Here is a 21,165-nt window from a genome sequence, read left to right as displayed (position 1 = left end):
GTGTGTGTGTGTGTGTGTGTGTGTATACGCTTGCCTGTGTCTAAATGAGGATATCAGGATGTCACTTGTGCCCTTTCTTCACAAGTCAAAACACACCTGTTCTTGCTGCTGCCACAACCACAGGACAGAGCTGTAAGCACTGGTTTATTTAACCTTCTCGCATTATATATACACATTATATATATATATATATATATATATATATATATATATATATATATATATATATATATATATATATATATATATATAGTGGAATGCATTGAGAACATAAATAACAAAAATTATCAATGTAAATCAATATTATTATCCCATGGAGGTCTGGATTTGGAATCATACTCAAATCATTTTCAAAGTGGATCAAATTCATTTTCAAATGACTCAAAATGAGGCTCAGTAGTGTGTGGCCTTCACATGCCTGTATGACCTTCCTACAACACCTGGGCATGCTCCTGATGAGACAGCGGATGTTCTCCTGAGGAATCTCCTCCCAGACCTGGAGTAAAGCATCAGTCAACTCCTGAACAGTCTGTGGTGTAACGTGGCGTTGGTGGATGGTGTCCCAGATGTGATCGATTGGATTCAGGTCTGGGGAACGGGCGGGCCAGTCCATAACATCAATGCCTTCATCATGCAGGAACTGCTGACACACTTCAGCCACATGAGACCTAGCATTGTCATGCATCAGAAGGAACCCAGGGCCCACTGCACCAGCATATGGTCTCACAATGGGTGAGGATCTTATCCTGGATACCTCTGACTAGCACATGGAGGTCTGTGCGGCCCTCCAAAGAAATGCCTCCCCACACCATTACTGACCCACTGCCAAACCGGTCATGTTGGAGGATGTTGCAGGCAGCAGAACGTTCTCCACAGTGTCTCCAGACTGTCACGTCTCCAGACTCATGTGTTCAGTATGAACCTGCTCTCATCTGTGAAGAGCACAGGGCACCAATGGTGAATCTGCCAATCTTGGTGTTCTCGGGCAAATGCCAATCACCCTGCACGGTGTTGGACTGTAAGCACAAGCCCCACTTGTGGACGTCGAGCCATCATACCACCTCATGGAGTTTGACAGTTTGAGCAGAAACATGGATATTAGTGGCTTGCTGGAGGTCATTTTGCAGGACTCTGACACTGCTCCTCCTGTTCCTCCTTGCACAAAGGAGGAGTTAGTGGTCCTGCTGTTGGGTGGTTGCCCTCTTACGACCCCCTCCATGTCTCCTCGTGTACTGGCCTGTCTCCTGGTATCTGCTCCATGCTCTGGACACTGTGCTGACAGACCCAGCAAACCTTCTAGTCACAGCTTGCATAGATGTGGCATCCTGGATGAGCTGCACTATCTGAGCAACTTCTGTGGGTTGTAGACACCGCATCATGCTCCCTCTATGATGAGAGAACTGACAAAATGCCAAAGTGACCAAAACATCAAACATCAGCCAGAAAGGATGAGAACAGAGAAAAGGTCTGTGGTCACCACCTGTACAATCACTCCTTTATAGGGGGGGTCTTGATAATTGCCTCTCATTTCTACCTGTTGTCTGTTCCATTTGTACAACAGCAGGTGAAATTGATTCACAATAAGTGTTGCTTCCTGTGTGTAACAGCATATGGGTTGTGTGTGTGGGTTGGTAGTGTTGGGGAGTTTATGTGGTTTTAAATGTTTAAATGTAAGTCAATGAGCTTATAGGTATAGACACCAAATAAAGACATCAATGAATATGAAACCATACACACTTATAGGATGTAGGTAGCTCTCTTGTAGCTCTCTTTGTAACACTGTTCATACCTTGTGCCAATGGTTTAGCATTTTTAAAACATATACTTTTCTATGCTAGGAGGGCACACCAGCAAGAAGAGTCAGACAATAGGTAGGGACAGTGAGCAAGCCAAAGGCGACAGTGGCGAGGAAAAACTCCCTATGATGGTGGGGTTTAGGAAGAAACCTCGGGAGAACCAAGACTCAAAAGGGAACCCATCCTCCATTGGGCGGCCCGTTAACACAAGTTAACACAAATATATAACATATATATATATATCTCAGTAGCGAACCGTGACCATTATACCTGCCCCCCCCCCCCCCCCCGAAAAAAAAATTGTTCCTCTCCTAATTAACTGCAATTAAAAAAATAATAATTGAGACGACAGTACAGCTTTAAAAACGCAATAAACAATAACATATGTACTAGATAACTTAAGCAAAATAAGGTTCCAACAAAATAAGGATCACATCTCTGTGTTCCTCAGAAGCGGAATATGTAAACAACGTGCGATGGCATCAAAGGACTGAATCGAAACTAGCTAGCGGTGGTACGCTAACGACAGCTAGCGTCGCCACAGCGGGCGGAAATTATCATACAGTTAAGCCCGCCCACTAAGAGGGAAGATATGATATTATTTTACTGTCATTTGAAACTGGTATTGCTGAATTATAACTGTCAGGCCCTCTGTAAACGAACAGCGGGCATCACAGTCCTGATAGGGGTAGACACAGGCTCACAGGCTTCCACTTAACCCCTCACCTTCAAACTCAGATTGAATAGACACGGGTGAATAATTTATTTGCTTATATTTTTGTAATTGTTTAGATGTCGATTGTCAAACTGTAAGTAGATAAAAAAAAAATTGGATAAATTAAATTATATATATTTATGTTTTAAGAATATTTGAATATTTTAGGCCCTCTGAGAGGGTGTAGAGGGCCCTGACGGTTCCCCACTGAGATATATATATCAGTATATATATATAAAATATATATATCAGTAGGGAACTGTGACCATTAAACCTGGGCCCGCTCCCCGATATCTAATAATAACATATCTCTGAACCACTGCAGAAAAATATACACTAACAACTAAGCTCCACTCAAGCCTTTGAATCAAATACTTAGTCTGTCTTGATGGGAATTTGCCAAATCTGTGCATTGTGTTCTAGTAATCAGTTATTGATGTTTTATTTAACTGGCACATGGCAGGTCCCCCCGCCCCAGCTGTGTTGAATTGTACAGTGCAGCGGGCGTTTGTGCACAAGTCCCCAACAGAAATTTTAATGAGCCGTGCAAAAAGCAGACTGCTGTAATTGCAGCAGGGGGTGAGTGATCGCACCGACTAGACCGTTGCCCGGTGACTTGGAAACACCACTAATGAGCATTCTTGGTTTGTGGGCCAGTGTTGAGAAAAATTACCTCGTGTGGTCTGCTCAGTTGTATGATTGGTGACACTGACTCAAGCTCATTAAATCTCTGCTAATTGGAAGAGTTTTAAAGTCTATCCGCAAACCTCACTACAACAAGTGTTATACCGTCGATACAGCTGAAACTGTTCTATAATGAAGCAAACAGAAATACTCTGATAAAAGTGCACTTGACACTGTTAATGAGACTGCTGAAATACCCTCTATAAAACTCATGAAATGCAAACAATACAGCTGAAATGTCATTAGAGAACAGCAACATTGACCAGTAAATTGTTGTGTCTACAGTAGATGAAGTCAGTGGTGCCAACAGTGCTGGTGCCTCATTATGTCGGCCAATGACCATGGCCATCCAAACCAGTACTGTCATCTGAGCTTGTGGGAGCGTATTACAATAATTGCAATAGCATATAAATACAATAAAATACAGGGTTATTTTTTGTGGTTTACGTTGAGTCCATGACATACCACAACATTATCAACGACCCCTTTTTTAACACTTTGTGCTTATAATCACTGGCAAACATGTTGTATATTTGACTTAATTTTGAAATGACCCATGGTGAACAATACCACATATTAACAATACCACCTCTGAACAAGGGGCCATACGGAATGCAAACTTATATATCCTTGGTAATGTGCAAATCATACAAATCTGGAGGACTTCATGTAGCTCCTATGCTGGAAATGTCAGGATAAAGGCGTCTGTGTGGTCTTCCATGTGATATAATGAACTGGACTGAGGAAATCAAGCAGATTTCATTTCAGAATTAAGAGTGGGACATGAGAGCCATTTATGTACATTTAATGCTCTGACCTGCCTAATGTTTGAGTACCATGCAATAAAATTATCCTTAAGTAAACCCTGCTTAGATCACAAGTTAGTGTAATGGAGTCAATGTAATCTCACCTTTTTGGGTGTTATGATGAAAATGATGGTGGCATGTTTCTTGAAGTCATGTTTGTGCAACAACATCTTGGTTGGCCGTTTGTGTATGTATGTGTATGTGCAGTTTGTGGTTCTTCTCTGCCCTGGAGATATCTGACCTGGGTGCTCTCTCTTCACATCTCTCTGATCCTGCCAACCTTTCACCCCTCTGCAGGAATGGAACTGAGAAGAAGAGCATGTGTGGCTGACTCCAGAACTGTTAGCAAACCTCTCCCTCACCTCTCCCTCACTCTCCCTCCCCTCTCCCCTCTCCCTCACCTCTCCCTCACTCCCCCTCCCCTCCCCCTCACTCCCCCTCCCCTCTCCCTCACTCCCCCTCCCCTCTCCCTCACTCCCCCTCCCCTCCCCCTCACTCCCCCTCCCCTCTCCCTCACTCCCCCTCCCCTCCCCCTCACTCCCCCTCCCCTCTCCCTCACTCCCCCTCCCCTCCCCCTCCCCTCTCCCTCACTCCCCCTCCCCTCCCCCTCCCCTCTCCCTCACTCCCCCTCCCCTCTTCCTCACTCTCCCTCACTCCCCCTCCCCTCTCCCTCACTCCCCCTCCCCTCTCCCTCACTCTCCCTCCCCTCCCCCTCACTCCCCCTCCCCTCTCCCTCACTCCCCCTCCCCTCTCCCTCACTCCCCCTCACTCTCCCTCACTCCCCCTCCCCTCTCCCTCACTCTCCCTCCCCTCCCCCTCACTCCCCCTCCCCTCCCCCTCACTCCCCCTCCCCTCTCCCTCACTCCCCCTCACTCTCCCTCACTCCCCCTCCCCTCTTCCTCACTCTCCCTCACTCCCCCTCCCCTCTCCCTCACTCCCCCTCCCCTCTCCCTCACTCCCCCTCCCCTCTCCGTCACTCCCCCTCCCCTCTCCCTCCCCTCTCCCTCACTCCCCCTCCCCTCTCCCTCACTCCCCCTCCCCTCTCCCTCACTCCCCCTCCCCTCTCCCTCCCCTCTCCGTCACTCCCCCTCCCCTCTCCCTCCCCTCTCCCTCCCCTCTCCCTCACTCCCCCTCCCCTCCCCCTCCCCTCTCCCTCACTCCCCCTCCCCTCTCCGTCACTCCCCCTCCCCTCTCCCTCCCCTCTCCCTCACTCCCCCTCCCCTCTCCCTCACTCCCCCTCCCCTCTCCCTCACTCCCCCTCCCCTCTCCGTCACTCCCCCTCCCCTCTCCCTCCCCTCTCCGTCACTCCCCCTCCCCTCTCCCTCCCCTCTCCCTCACTCTCCCTCCCCTCTCCCTCACTCCCCCTCCCCTCCCCCTCCCCTCTCCCTCACTCCCCCTCCCCTCTCCCTCACTCTCCCTCCCCTCTCCTGACCTCATGGGACCTTTCCTTATCACCGTCTCCATCTGTCCTCTGTTGTCCTTCTTCATCTTCATCACATTCTCTTTCAGTCAATCCGTCTCTGTCTCCCCCACCCCCTTCTGCACCTCTTCTCATTTGGATCTTACTGTTTCTCACTTCTTTTACTCTCTGTCTCTCTTTCTAGTCAGTGTTTCATGCACTCCATCTCTCTGGCCATTCAGTGTGGTGATGTATGCACAGCTGGCCTTGATGGAACCTTCCAGAAAACATGTGTTTCTTTATGAATCCCCCGTCACGTGTTTCTTTATGAACCTGTCGAGTCCACGTCCTGCTTTGCCTCTTTTCGGCTTCTCTGGGACGTGGAATTTTTATAGGAGCTCCAGGAGCTCCAGGAGCCACAGCAGTATGATTGGGTAGTGGCTGAAATTGCTCCAAAATACACAGCACATAAAGAAAGAACAAACACACTGCCATTAGTTTGGCAGTCTCACCAGTCTGCCTGGATACATTTCAATGGTATTTGTCTTCTTAGCACCTTCTCTTTTTGGCAGAGCACCACTGCACTCTTTATTAGTGCTGGCCTAAGGACAGCCTCCTCTTCCAGATTTACCAGCTTTACTTATATCATTATAGCACAAACTGATCTTGGATCAGCAACAGAGGTCAACAGTGACCAACACCTGTTGTTTCACCTACTTGGAATGGCAGCTTACTTGCAGTGAATTATAGCCTTAAGTTCCACGTTTGTGATTGTTGACTACAGACCATAAACTGTGGTGAATTACCTTTGTTGTATTTCTCATGTCATACTTCATAATATAGTCATAAATCAACTTGGGGTGAACGATTGGTTTACATTTAATTAATCAATCTGTTTTATTGAAGAATCACTAGCTTGGAATGAGTACTGTTTTAAACCTCCCAGAATCTTGAACTTGCAGTCACTTTAACTGAGGCACTTCTTAATGCAGATCAAAAAAACATGTGTGAGGTGGAAATGTGTGAGGTGGAAATGTGTGAGGTGGAAATGTGTGAGGTGGTACAGTGTGTGCAGCTGGAACACAGCCTGATGTCTCCAGCCCACCTCGCTCTCTTGTCCAATGAACTTTCAGACCAGACATTAGACCAGACATTAGACCAGACATTTGACCAGACATTAGACCAGACATTTGACCAGACATTTGACCAGACATTAGACCAGACATTAGACCAGACATTTGACCAGACATTAGACCAGACATTTGACCAGACATTAGACCAGACATTTGACCAGACATTTGACCAGACATTTGACCAGACATTTTTATAACAGACCTGCTGGCTGTTCACACCACCGGTTTGTGGGATGGAAAAAAAAGAAAAAGCAAATGTATTTTAATGTCATTCAAGCATAGGTACAACAGTACACAGTAGCATAATACCATTCAGTATTATCTGATCATTTGACGTGTAAGGTTTTATTGTGATGCCTGAGGGTCTAACATAGAATAAATCTTTACAAACGCTTTAGCTTCTTATCCCAGCATAACACATGCTTCAAGGTAAAGTCAAAGTCAAAGTCAAATTTATTTATATAACGCTTTTCACAACACATTGGTCACAAAGCAGCTTAACAATCGTATGGGTCCAGAACCCTAATGAGCAAGCCAAAGGCGACACCCCACCAGTATAGACACTTTTGACGTTTTACAAAATAAACAAAGGTAAAAGGTTTTAATACTGCTGTCGAGATTTTGCTGTAGAGAGTTTTGTTAGAGTTTTGCTGTTGAGCGCATTCACATTTGAGCGGCTGGTATTAGATGTCAACCAACACAGCTATTAACTGTCAATCACCTTATCGCCACACCCCTTTAAATAACACTTAATAACTTCTAGAGAGAATGAAGCTCTCGTTCACTCTCTGATTCGTTCACTGTACTGAGGGCTCTCGTTCACTCTCTGATTCCTTCACTGAACTGAGGGCTCTCGTTCACTCTCTGATTCGTTCATGAACTGAGAGCTCTTGTTCACTCTCTGATTCGTTTATGAACTGAGAGCTCTTGTTCATTCTCTGATTTATTCATGAACTGAGAGCTCTTGTTCACTCTCTGATTTGTTCACTGAACGTACTGTCACCCAGAGAACTGTTGCTAAGGACATGATTCACGTTTACGCTGCCACTCACTCACATTTTCTTTTTGATTGCACATACGTTGATATTTTCTTCTGAATGTACAGTTTTTATCTTAATTTTGCTCTTAATTTAATAGTTGTTTTGCACTCAAAGTTGTAGGCTAGTTCATTCTTATTTGTTGTATTATGTTACAGTGATCCTGCGCCACTTGGCACTTCAGCTTTTGTGAATTCACTTGGGTTTTTATAAGATATTAATGGGGAAAAATTTTTTCGGGTCTTCGCTTTTTCGCCGGTTGTCTGTGGAATTTGATCGGCAGAAAAAAAATATATTTTATGATTTTTTTTACCTGACAAAATCCCAAAATGCATAAAAATATACAAGTATTAATTCTAACAATAAAGGAATGTTATAAATAATAAAACAGTATGAATGACAGTAAACCGTGCATATTTATTTATTTATTTATTTTATTAAATGGCCTACCTCCACCCCCCCATCTTTGGAGGACAACTTTGTTTTTATGTACAGTTCAAATGACAATTATAACAATTATAACAATATGCAAAGTGATAATTATTGGGGTTAGGTGGACCAAGAAAAGAGGGGGAGAGAAAGAATAAAAAGGGAAAAGACAGAAGGGCAGGGGAAAAAAAATAAATAAATTAATTAATAATAATAATTATTATTATTATATATAAAGAAAAAGAAAAAAAAAAAACCCAACCAGCTCGAATGACCACAGCAAAGTAAAGCAGAAAGTGTACCAAAGACATTTAGCACAAATGACGTGATGTGTGAGTGTGTGTTTATGTGTAACCTAGTTGTGCAACATAGGATAAATGTACGGAATGTACTTACCAGCAAGGATAGAAAGCTGCGACAACATTCTCTCAGAGGCCAGAGGTAGGCAGAGAAAGACCCGGGAATCCCACCCGCCCATGGCCCCCCCAGGAGCGGTGGAGCCCCAGGGCCACACTTCCCAGTGACCCACGCATGCCCGCCCCCACAGGCGGGAGAGTGAGAACCCCAGACTGCGCCCCCACAGCCAAGGAGTGCAGGTCCAGGGGAACCAGAGGAAACAGAGCCTCCCCCAGGACCCCAAGGCGCCCCCCTCCGGAGCGGAGCAGTAACCACAGGGGAGCAGCCGGAAGTGGACCGGGCATGACTAGCCCCCGACCCAGAAACAGCCGTCCTTACTCATACACTCAACTCATATATGCATTTGCCCCTATACACCAACACAACCCCTTATATACACCCCTACCATGCACACACCCACACCCATCCCCATACACATACGTGCCCCCAAACTCACCCTCACATATAGACCCTCACACATATACACCTACATGCACATTCATCCCAACATGACTTCCTCCACACATCCGACCACACCCATATACACTCTTGCGCACATGGGCCTACCCCCAAATGTGCCCACACCCCAATATATACACACATACCCATATATTCCCCCCAACATGTACTCATTCACCTACCTGTATAAAAAGATAGGACAAAGACACACGGCAGGGAGCAGGAAGCGGGTGAAGGAAGGCCTTCCCACCCCTCCACCCCCAGTGTTGTGTGTAGGTGTTGGTGTATATGCATGTGTCGTAGTGTGTGATACTATGGTGCAGTTAAAATTGAGGGGACAGGTGCTAGGACAAACGTGAGTGCATGTCCACACCGTCCCCTCAAAGGCCCTCAATGTCTAAAGTGCAGTAAAAACTGAGGGACAGACAGTGGTGAGGAGACGGGTGAGGTCATGGCAGCAGGCCCACCTCGTCAACCTCTGGTTACATGCCTGCCCCCCAGGATCCTAAATGTACAAGGCCTGTGTGCGTGTGTGCGTGTATATGTGTGGGGGGTGGGTGGGTGGAAACAGTGCATATTTAGAAGCAGCATTGCTTGCCTGAGATGCTACTCGCCTACATGAGATTGTAAACAACATGACTGGTTGCTCGCTGGACAAGCACACATGCACAGAACAGTGTGGAAATGGTTATTAAGTGAATGGAAAAGGTTTATATAACGTAAAGGTGTGAGGAGGGTTTATAAAGCCTTAATTAGTGTATAAATACTTAAATAAATATACCGTTTCTACTTTGCAGATTTTCGGTTATTGTGGGTGGTTCTGGAATCTCCAGAATGGGATAAAGGAGGGATTACTGTATTTGTAATGTAATTTATATTTCCTATAATAAACCAAACATTTAGTTGCATTTTTTTTATTTATAAATTTTTTACAACACTCTTGTGTCCTGGTCCCTGAGGCCGTGAACTAAACTGAAACATGAACTGTCCAGCCGTATATCAGTTAGGTGGGTCGGAGTCGCAGGCTCCTTCTGCCAAGCACTGAATGATTCGGTTAACGAATCTTTTGAACGAATCTTTTTAGTGAACTGATTCTAATGATTCAGTTCATCTAAAAGAACTGCTGTGCCCATAACTAGGCTGATAACGCACAGAGAAAAATTAAGCTTCATCGTTTAGAATGAATCGTATTTAGAATGGCTGCTAGATGTTTTGCTTTGCTTTGTGAAGAACTAGACATTTCCTGGATGCTGCTTTTGTACCAAATCTTGATTAGTCACCTCTTTCAAATCACCTCATTATTTTATTTGTGCCTTTTTACTAGCCCTAAATGGCCATGCGTCAACTCTTTAAAATTATTTTTGTAATATGCTGCAGGCCTGAATGTCAGAAATGGATGTATATTTATGAATAAAATTATGTTCTGTTCTGTTTGCAATAATAGAAGTCAAAGTAAGTTTTAGAAAGCTTTCTTTTATATTTGCATTTTCCAAACTTTTTCAGATTTGGGTTTGTAACTTAATGCATTGTGTTTGAATGACTGTTTTGACATTTTGTAGGATGCTGATGAAGAGCAGACATTCAGAAGTAGGCCTACTGGTGGGATCCTCATTGTGGTTACATAAACACTGGCACATGAGCTATGTACATTTAAATCAATGGTGGTTTAAATGGATGTCCACACACTCAGTCTTTATTGTCTATCTTTTTGCATGTTTCCACCCAAGACGATTGGATATAAGCACCTACAAGCACCTGGGAGATGGTCTGGTTTGCCGGTGGATGTACTGATGCCGGGGTTGGATGTGTCATTTCCAGGGTTGCCAACTCTCACGCATTGAGCGTGAGACACACGCATTTGACCGTCTTCACACGCTCTCACGCCACACTTCCGATATCTCACGCTGAAAAAAAAATCTAGTTTATTCACCTCTGATCCACATCTATGATTCAATAAGTTAATAGTTCGCTCTGGCGCCAACCACTGGCGATCAATCGATCGCGATATAATACTTAATTTGTGTTCATTTTACACCCTGCCCATTAACAATTTACGGCTAACGGGCCACTCAATGGAAGATGGGTTCCCTTTTGAGTCTTGGTCCTCCCAAGGTTTCTTCCTAATCCCCACCATCATAGGAAGTTTTTCCTCGCCACTGTCGCCTTTGGCTTGCTCATTACAGATACGATTGTAAAGCTGCTTTGTGACAACATGTGTTGTGAAAAGCGCTATATAAATAAATTTGACGTTGACTTTGACTTTGGAGCGTGATGAAGGAGGGAACACATCAAACTCCCTGTGCTTGAATCCATTGTCTGTGAGTATCATCCTGGAGGGTGAAGACCTCTCACAGGCTATGTGCCTATTCTTTGGGCTCACTTACGCATTACACCTTGATTACCCAAAGTGTATGAGCTACACATTTGAATTCATTCAGCAGGTAATACACAATTTAGGCCAAAATAAACTAAAACCTATACTGTTAAACCAGATTCTTCCCTAAAACAGTTGATTAGTTAATACTTGCAAATTTTTTGTTAGGAAACAACTGATGTCCTGTATATGATCGCATACAGAGCTAATTTTTCCTCTTTTCTTTTTCCAAATGGCTCCCCGCCTACCCAATAAATACTGAGACAAGGAGAGACAAGCCTTTCCTGATATCCACTCTGGGCCTGTCACCTCCTGCCTAACCAGCTGTGGATGGATCAAGGAAGGATCAACCTACTGCCCTCGCCCCTCTCACCAGCCTGAAGTCTCCCCTGCTGTATCTCCATGGCCCTGGACTACTACAGTCATGGCCAAAAGTTTTGAGAATTATACAAATATTAATTTTTACAAAGTCTACTGCTTCAGTTTTTATAATGGCAATTTGCATATACTCCAGAATGTTATAGAGTGATCAGCTTAACAGCAATTAATTGCAAAGTCAATATTTACCCAGAAAATGACCTTTATCCCCCAAAACACATTTCAACTTCATTGCAGCCCTGCCTTAAAAGGACCTGCTAACATATTTTCAGTGATTGCTCCATTAACACAGGTGTGGGTGTTGATGAGGACAGGACTGGAGATCAATCTGTCATGATTAAGTAAGAACAACACCACTGGACACTTTAAAAGGAGGCTGGTGCTTGGCATCATTGTTTCTCTTCTGAATCCCCTTTCTGATTGTTTGGGACATCTGGAAAACAGCTTGGTCGGAGAAGGTCCTGAAGAAGAAGGGTCAACACTACAAATATTGCTGCATTAACTCATTCTAACTGTCAATAAAACCTTTTGTTACTCATAATATGATTGCAATTATATTTCTGTATGTGATAAAACATCTGACAAACACACATAAAAACCAGAGGGCAGCAGATCATGTGAAAATATATTTGTGTCATTCTCAAAACTTTTGGCCATGACTGTATTACTAACCATCAAGAAGTTTAGGACTGAATAAGAATTACATAGAGAACACATGTATATACACACACAAAGATGAGAATTATTTAACATTCCCATCTTTTCTTTGTTTATGTATCTCTCTAATTGTTTGTATGGTGATCGTCGTCAGCTAGAGGAGGATGGGTTCCCCCCCTGAGTCTCAAGGTTTCTTCCTCATGTTCTGGGAGTTTTTCCTTGCCACTGTTGCCCTTGGCTTGCTCACTGGGGGTTTGGTCTTAGTTTTTTTATTTTTTGCACCCCAGAGCAATTGGTCTTCAAACTACATAAATAATCTAGGATGAACGGACCAATAGAAATGCTCTAAAATTATTTGGAATAAAACATTTTTACTTTAATTTACATTTTGAGATACATGTCTTTCATTGGACAGAGACAATTTATACTGTCAATTTTTTTTCTTGAATGTGTGTTCAGTTAATTTTCAAAATTACTGTTTACACTTCATGTCTGCTTCACTCTGCACTACAACAGAAAGCTTCTTGTTGATAAATAAGAGAAAATATGTACATCCGCCATTAAAATTTGGTGCAGTGTTCAACAGATTAATGTAATGAATAATTCATGTAAGGTCATAGTTCATATTTTCTTTGCAAACATTAAATTTTGAAAGTTTTTGTCTGAGTGATGTCCTTTTTTTTAAAAAAAAAAGAAAGTACTGGTATGATTAAATGTGGCTGTATATCAACACTGTCTCATTTTAAAGATTGTATGCACAGTTCCTGGAATGACAGATAAAAATGACAGATATTTAAATATTTGTACCAGGTATGCAACATTACATATATTGTGGGTTATGTTGTGATTGCACCAGAATTTATTCATTTTCCAGGTTTTTCACTTTGAAGTTTAATTTTAAGTGTAAAATCAACCTGTCACGATACGGGAGGGGAGGGCCGTTTGCCCCCGTCCACAGCGCAGTTGTCTTGTTATTGTTGAGTTGTGTTCGTCCCTCGGGTGGGCGGGGCCTATCATCAGGCCATCACCTGAGGGTCGTTTGTCCGTCTATATATGTCTTGTGTTTGTACCAGTTGACTGCTAGTTATTGTATGCTTAATTTGGATCTTGTCATAGGTCTTTAGTTGGTGCACGTTATCATTAAACCCTTCTCTTTCCCTGACACTTGGCATGATCGCTCCTCGCCCGTCACACAACCAAATGTTATATGTGCACAACTTGGAACTTTTTTCAGTTTTATAAAACTGCTGCTCTTTTACAATAAATAAGATTTGATACCATTGACAAGGTAATTTGGATGTTTTGCAGTTGTAATATTAGTGCCACCTGAATTTAGAATATTTTGGGCATAAAACCAGTACAATGTTCATATTTTTATGAGTGCCAACTTTTTATAATAATTGCAATAAACTTAATCAAGTTATATCAGTTGTGCAATTGTTACTATGAAATAAAAAGTTAAATTACAGGTGCATGTAATACATATTAACAAGGCTGAGAAGGATCCGACTGCAGAATAACGCTGCTGTTAGGAACAGCACGTGACCTCCTGGATCATTCTCTACACCTGCTGCTCGTTATCTCACCATTTCACGAATACTTAAGCTTCCCCCTCTCACTTCCTGGTTGTGAAGTATTGTTGGCATGCCACTTACCAAGCGTTATCTCTCCGTGATTGATCTCCTGTGTACTGACCTCTGTTCTCGTTCCAGACCTCGTTCCTAGCCTAGCCCTCGTGTACCTTCAGCCCTCTGTCTACCCGGCGTGACCCTGGACCGTACTGACCTCGACTACAGCACCCATACACTATACACGAACAGCGGATTTATTCATCTATTAGAGTGCTCTGTAGTCACGTTACAAATAAAGACAACCATATTCCGCAATTGGATCCTTGTCTGCCTGGTTGGTTCGTTGCAAAATACTTCGCCCCCTATAGTATGGATCCAGTGGATCCACAGTTCTCCATGTTGTTCAAATCTGTGTTTGATCACCCGGCTGCAGGAAGAGAAGTGGGCACCATGTTATGTGAGATTCACCAAGGACAATGCAGTGCTGCGGATTACGCTCAGGAGTTCCGTACCCTGGCTGCCGGTAGCGGATGGAGCAAAACCGCCTTAAAGACAGTGTTCCATAGAGGGCTAAGGCAAGATCTTCAGGTAGAGCTCACCTGCCGTGGTGAGGGCAAATTGCTGTCAGAATTTATCCCAACAGCTGTAAATGTAGACAAGCTGTTGCTCACCCGCCGTCCGACATCGCGGAGAAGCTCTGCCTCCGCTGCTTCGAGTCGTCTGAACCAACCGCCGTTTGATACATCGCGAGAAGGTGCGGAGCCCATGCAACTGGGTAGAACACCCCTGTCCTTGCACGAGAGGTCGCGGCGTCTGCAAGAGGGCTTGTGCCTGTACTGCGGAGAGAGAGGTCACTTCCGCGATCGCTGTCCTGTTCGCCCTACTCGCACTGGGGAGGAGACAACGAACAAACGAGTAAGCAACCCTGTGTTTTGTTTAGGCCATAATAACCAGCTTAACTTGCCTGTACAAGTTACGTGGGGAAGCATGTCCACTCACCTTTCTGCACTTTTAGACTCGGGCTGCAGGAAACATCCTTAATGTTGATCTGGCACGCCGGTTGCACATCCCCACGGCCTCTGTCTGTCCTCCGTTGCGTGTTAATGTTCTGAACAGCCAGCCTATTGGTGAGGGGCTAATTACTCAGTGTACTGTACCTGTTACACTCCAGGTGTGGCTGTTCCATACCGAAAATATCCAGTTCTTTCTTCTGCCGTCACCCCGCGATCTGGTTGTTTTCGGGTTTCCCTGGCTGTCGTTGCATAACCACACTATTTCCTGGAAGACTAGAGAAATCACGAAATGGGGTTCTCACTGTCTCAACGGTTGTATACACTTACCTCTCCGATCCAGGTCTGTAGAAAGCCCCGACTCTCCTCTCGAAACCGCTTATCCCGTGCAATATCAGGAATATGCCGATGTCTTCAGTAAGGACAACGCCAGTCATCTGCCACCGCACAGACCATGGGATTGTGTGATTGAGCTACTGCCCGGGTCTCCTCTCCCACGTCGTACTAAACCTTACCCCTTGTCCCGTCCTGAGGACTTGGCTATGGAACAGTACGTTAATGAAGCTCTCCAGAAGGGGTTCATCTATCCATCCACATCACCCATAGCAGCGGGGTTCTTCTTTGTGGAGAAAAAAGGGGGGGACTACGTCCTTGTATAGACTATCGCACTCTCAATGCCGTCACATCTAAGTTTGTTTATCCCCTTCCGTTCATCTTTGCATCGCAGGTGCGTCTTAGGGCATGCATCTTCACAAAATTGGAGTTGCGGAGTGCCTACAATCTCATTCGAGAGGGGGACGAGTGGAAAACTGCTTTCATCACTGCACGAGGTCATTATGAATATCTTGTAATTCCGTATGGACTAGCAAACAGCCCCTCCGTTTTCCAGGCGTTTATGGATGAGATATTCCGAGACATGATAGGACAGTACGTCATCGTTTACATAGACGATATTCTTGTATATTCCTCATCACCTGCAGACCACGTCCGGCACGTCACCGCAGTACTAGCCCGTTTACGACCGCATCACCTCTACGCCAAAGCAGAGAAATGCGAGTTTCACCAGACTTCCGTAAATTTCCAGGGGTGTACTTTGTCTCCTGGGGGAATCTCCATGAACATGGACATGGTGTCAGCAGTCTCACAGTGGCCTGTGCCACAAACAAGGAAAGAGCTACAGCGATTCCTGGGATTCGTCAACTTTTACCGTCGCTTTATCAGAGGCTTTTCCGTGGCCAATCCACTGACGAATCTCCTGCGGGGCGGGCAGCATCTATGCTTTAACTGGACAGCTGAGGCCGACCAGGTGTTTTCGTTGCTCAAGGGAGTGTTCACCTCAGCACCCATCCTTAACCTCCCTGATCCCCAAGTTCCTTTCGTGGTCGAAGTTGACGCCTCTGAGGTGGGGGTGGGAGCAGTCCTCTCTCAGCGTCAAGGAAACCACCCTAAATTGGTCCTTTGTGCATTTTACTACAAAAAGTTGCAACCGGCAGAGCAAAATTACAATGTAGGCAATCGTGAACTCCTGGCAGTAAAACTTGTCTTAGAACAGTGGAGACACTGGTTAGAGGGGGCTGAACATCCCTTTATAGTTTACACTGACCACAAGAATTTAGAGTACCTAAAGGAGGCCAGGCGACTTAATCCTCCCTAGGCTAGGTGGGCGAGGAAACTGAGTACATATTGCCACGCACCTGTTTCCTAGCCACCGTTCGGTGGAATCTGCAAGGCGAAATAGAGGATGCACTATGTACAGACCCGAGTCCTGACGATTGCCCGGCAGGGAAACAGTACATCCCCGTGTCTTTAAGAGGATGTCTCTTGCAACTGGCTCACAATACTGCAGGTACTGGTAGCGTCTACACGACGAGTCGCACCCCTTGAATTCTCCCTGTAGGAAAACTGCTTTCACTTTCTATTCCTCGCCGATCCTGGTCACACATCGCGATGGATTTCATCACTGACCTGCCGAGGTCCGAGGGCAATACTGTTATTTTAGTAGTAGTCGATACTGTCAGGGTTGGACCCAGGCACGTGCCTCCTGCCGCCACTAGGCGGAGCCCGCGAGCTGGTACCAGGGGTAATCGAGCCCGATAGGATACACCTGTTCGGCTGCCTATTTAAAGCAGGCGACTTCAGCAACGCATTGCTGAAGTTGTCTGTAGTCACGCACTCTCACAGCCTAAGCCAAGTTCTCTCTTCTTCTTACTACGATCTCGTTGCTCTCTTTCTCTCGTTTTCCCCTGAGTGTTCTCAGGTTGGTTTTGTTTCTTTTTTGTCTTCTCCCTCTGTTCTTCGTCGGTTGTCCTCCAGTGTTCTGGTTGACAGTCTGACAGGTAACCTGGTAAGAAGCCGCTGGTCTTGTACCAAAGCTTCGTCTTTTATTTTGTGTATTTTTCTCCTCTCCTTCTGACACGTTGAGGTTTCTCCGTGTGTTTTTCGTTTTCCTGTTTTTTTCCCTTCTTAGACGCGTTGTATTTCTTCCGCGTGTTTTTCGTTTGTTTACTTACCTGTACACGTCGAGTTTCTCCGTGTTATCCTTCTGTTGTTACCCTTGAGTTTTATTTTCGTTTTTTCCCGCATCGGCGGAGGTTTCAGTTGGCTGTCTTTTTGCCGTTTTATTTTTGGTTAGCGTTTGGGTTCTCACCACGTTTAAACCAACGCGTCACCGCCGTGATCGGCGGCAACGCGTTACAGATACTAGTTTTCCAAGATGTGTTGCTTAATTCCTTTCCCTAAGTTACCTACTGCCATGGAAACCACCATAGCTGTTTTCTCTTTCGTTTTCCGGGTCTTCGGGTTGCCTGAGGATATTGTGTCAGATATGGGTGTACAATTCACGTTGCAGTTGTGGAAACAGTTCTGCAAATTGCTCGGTGTCGCGGTTAGTCTTACCTCCGACTACCATCCTCAGTCTAATGGAGAGGTGAAACGGATAAATCAGGAGATAGGGAGGTTTTTGAGACAATATTGTGTTTCTCAGGCAGGCTGGAATAAATACTTACCCTGGGCCGAATATGCCCGAAATTCACTAATGCATTCCTCCACCAAAATGACCCCCTTCCAATGTGTGTATGGGTATGAACCGGCCTTCTTTCCCTGGGACGAAAGTCCGTCGGACATTCCAGCGCTGGATGACTGGTTCAGGAACTGTGCGCGTACTTGGGAGCGAGCCCACGTACACCTGCGACGCGCACTTCACACCCGGAGACTCCACGCTGATCGTCGCCGGATGCCCACTTTAGTCTACCACCCAGGTCAGAGAGTGTGGTTGTCTACGAGTGACTTAAACCTGCGGCAAAACAGCAAGAAGCTTAGCCCTAAATATGTCGGACCCTTCAAGGTCTTGCGACGGATTAACGTCGTCTCGTATGAACTGCAACTGCCCCCTCAGTATCGCATCCATCTGGTTTTCCATGTCTCTCTGCTTAAGCCAGTGTTCTACAGCCCCATGTCTGCTGCGCCGTCACTTGCCAAGCCGCCTGAACCACTGGAGCTCGACGGGCGCCCCGCTTACCTTATCCAAGACATTCTGGAGTCCCGTCGACGTCGGGGTGGGCTTCATTACCTCATTGAGTGGGAGGGTTATGGACCCGAGGAGAGAGCTTGGGTCCCCGCGCGGGACGTCTTGGATCCCACGCTGATCACGAACTTCCACGCTGCCCATCCGAACTTCCCTGCTCCTCGTCGCCTCCCGTCTGTTCGTCCGATTGCGGCTGGTGCGGCTGGTGCCGGGGGGGGGGGGGGGGGGGGTACTGTTAGGAACAGCACGTACACCTGCTGCTCCTGTGTTCTGACCTCTGCTCTTGTTCCAGACCTCGTTCCTAGCCTAGCCCTCGTGTACCTTCAGCCCTCTGTCTACCCGGCGTGACCCTGGACCGTACTGACCTCGACTACAGCACCCACACACTATACACGAACAGCGGAGTTATTCATCTATTAGAGTGCTCTGTATTCACGTTACAAATAAAGACAACCATATTCCGCAATTGGATCCTTGTCTGCCTGGTTGGGGGGAATGAGTCTTGGGGCTGAGACTGAGAGTAGAGTGTGGTGAAATTATGCAAAAGGGAGAGGGAGAGAGGAGGAAGAGAGAGAGGGGGGACAGATGAAGGAGAAGCTATCAGAGAAAGATAGATATGAGGTGAAGGGCACTACTATCGTCAGCTGAAAAGCAGGAAAAATTAAATGGCAGAACACAATGTTAGGGGGCAACACAAAAAGAGAATCTGCAAAATCATTTTGTGAAAAATATCACGTCTAATCACTATGTTGATCATACTTTCCAATCTGTGAAGTTGATATTTAACTTGCAGTTCCTGTACCGTACATTTCATGATCTGCTATTTCAAAGACATTTGAATTTATAAAACAAAGTATTTGGTCATAAGGGAAAAAAACATTGGCTTGCGTTACTCCTTCATTCCCTCCATATTTGCTCAAAAGCTTTGCTTGAACCAAAACGAACCTAACTACTCAAGATGGCAGCAATTAAAGACACATGTGGGTTTTTTTTTACATCTGGGTTTTTTAAAAGCCGGGAGGGTAGACATGAATATCTACAGAGATGACTTGATCTAAAAACTCTGCCCTAAATTAATAATGAAGCTCATATGGAACTGATTAAACTGAACCAATCTAATAGTCTGGGAAACTACTAAATGCTAGAAAAACGTTTTACATTTATTAATACAATGTATTGTATTACAACTTCACTTGAACTTGTGATATCATGACACATCTAAGAGACCTATTGAATTAAATATAAGCAAATGCAGAATTTATTATGCTGGTATGTACTTCATATATATATACACTAATATATACTACATATAATATATTCACTATACAAACTTAGATCTTCTACCAGAGGCTAGGACTGAGCTTGTCTGGAGTGAGATTGATGTTGTCATTTCTGGTATACGTTGGAGTCAATCCTCCATCTTAGGGGTCACAGTGCCATGTGCCCCATCTCCAATAGGGCTACTATGGAGTTCACCTTCCACATTTTTTTCATTTCTTCTTTCAGTCTGGTATTTTTCCAACCTCTCATATTTCCTCCTTTGGATGTTTTCTTCACTTGGGCTACAGGTGTTGCAACTACTGCTTTCTACATCTTAACTGCTATATCTGTTTGGGTCACACCTATGTACCTATCTGTATGGATATGGAAGTCACTCAGAAACTTAACTTTGTTCTCACTACTCTATGGTTTGTCACATTCAGACTTGTAGTGGTCCAGTTCATATGTATGGCCTATGTTCATGTATGTAATGCCACTTGGTTATGTCTTGCAGGCTGGGCAGTGCTTGCGTCAGACGTAACGGTAGGGGAAATAACGGCAGCTAGAGGTCCGCTCAACACGGCCAGCGTTCCTTCAACTCAGAACAACTCAATCGTTTCATTAAGAGAAGTGCCATTCTGTCATCTTAATAATCAAGATAAATTAGCTACTAATGAATTAGGGCCACCGAGACCAAATTTAAACATCAAACAAGTGAAGTGTCCACAAAGGGAGGAAAATAATATAACTGGATTTTGGTGAAACTGGTATGAAGGGGAAACATGGCCAGCAGGCTGTGAAGTAGCGCGCGCCCTGATCTGCTTTCCCTGCATTCTGTTACATCCTTAATGCTGTTGCCCATTTATATTCTAACACACAACACCTACAATAAAATACTGTGTGAGGAATTATTGTGAGTGGGAAAGATTCACTTTATTTAATTAATGGTAAATCTGGCCTCTCCATGTTTAAAGTTGTTTGTGAGGGCAAATTGAGAGATGACAATCTCAGTTAAATGTTCAGTCATTGTAGAGCTTTAACCAAGATGATATTTACAAGATATATTGGTGCACAAATACTGTACAGTCTATAATGTAAAGAGAAATATATATTTAATATTATATTAGTCACTGTTTTTTATTTACCCAATTGCCCCCCTGAGATATTTGTCAGAGGCACCACTGAGTCTGGGCTTTCACTGCTAGCACCCTACATCCTCCAGCTAGGAGGAATTATATGTTATATATATACTTATATATATATAACACTTACTAATTATTAGCTTGTTAGGATTATGGCTTGTTGGCTTGTTGTATTGTTGTATTGTTGTTGTTGTATTGTTAGAAAATGCAGGTGATGCAAATTTCAAGACTCCTACAATCTTGGACCATCAATGAGCAACCACAGGCCTTCCTAATCAGCTGTCTAGCACTCTGAATATAAATGGTGCCCTCAAAGCAAGAGAAGCTATAAAAAGATAGCAAAGTTTTTTCAGCTGGCTTCCTAGTGCATAATGTACTTAAGAAATGGCAGTTTAT

At 44.6% G+C, this 21,165-nt stretch overlaps 1 long non-coding RNA gene across 1 annotated transcript; it reads left to right on the top strand.

The window, feature by feature from the left end:
- The first annotated feature begins 339 nt into the window (after window positions 1–339).
- Window positions 340–12,833, top strand: LOC143516148 (uncharacterized). The gene is made up of 3 exons (XR_013131574.1): window positions 340–1,465; window positions 10,414–10,453; window positions 10,582–12,833. It is a non-coding gene; the product is annotated as an uncharacterized LOC143516148 (long non-coding RNA).
- The last annotated feature ends 8,332 nt before the right edge of the window (window positions 12,834–21,165 follow it).

This window comes from Brachyhypopomus gauderio, chromosome 6 (genome assembly GCF_052324685.1).
Source record: "Brachyhypopomus gauderio isolate BG-103 chromosome 6, BGAUD_0.2, whole genome shotgun sequence".
Classification (NCBI taxonomy): domain Eukaryota; kingdom Metazoa; phylum Chordata; class Actinopteri; order Gymnotiformes; family Hypopomidae; genus Brachyhypopomus; species Brachyhypopomus gauderio.
The sequence above is the reverse complement of the archived record's forward strand: the minus strand, read 5'-3'. Positions and strand labels throughout refer to the sequence as shown.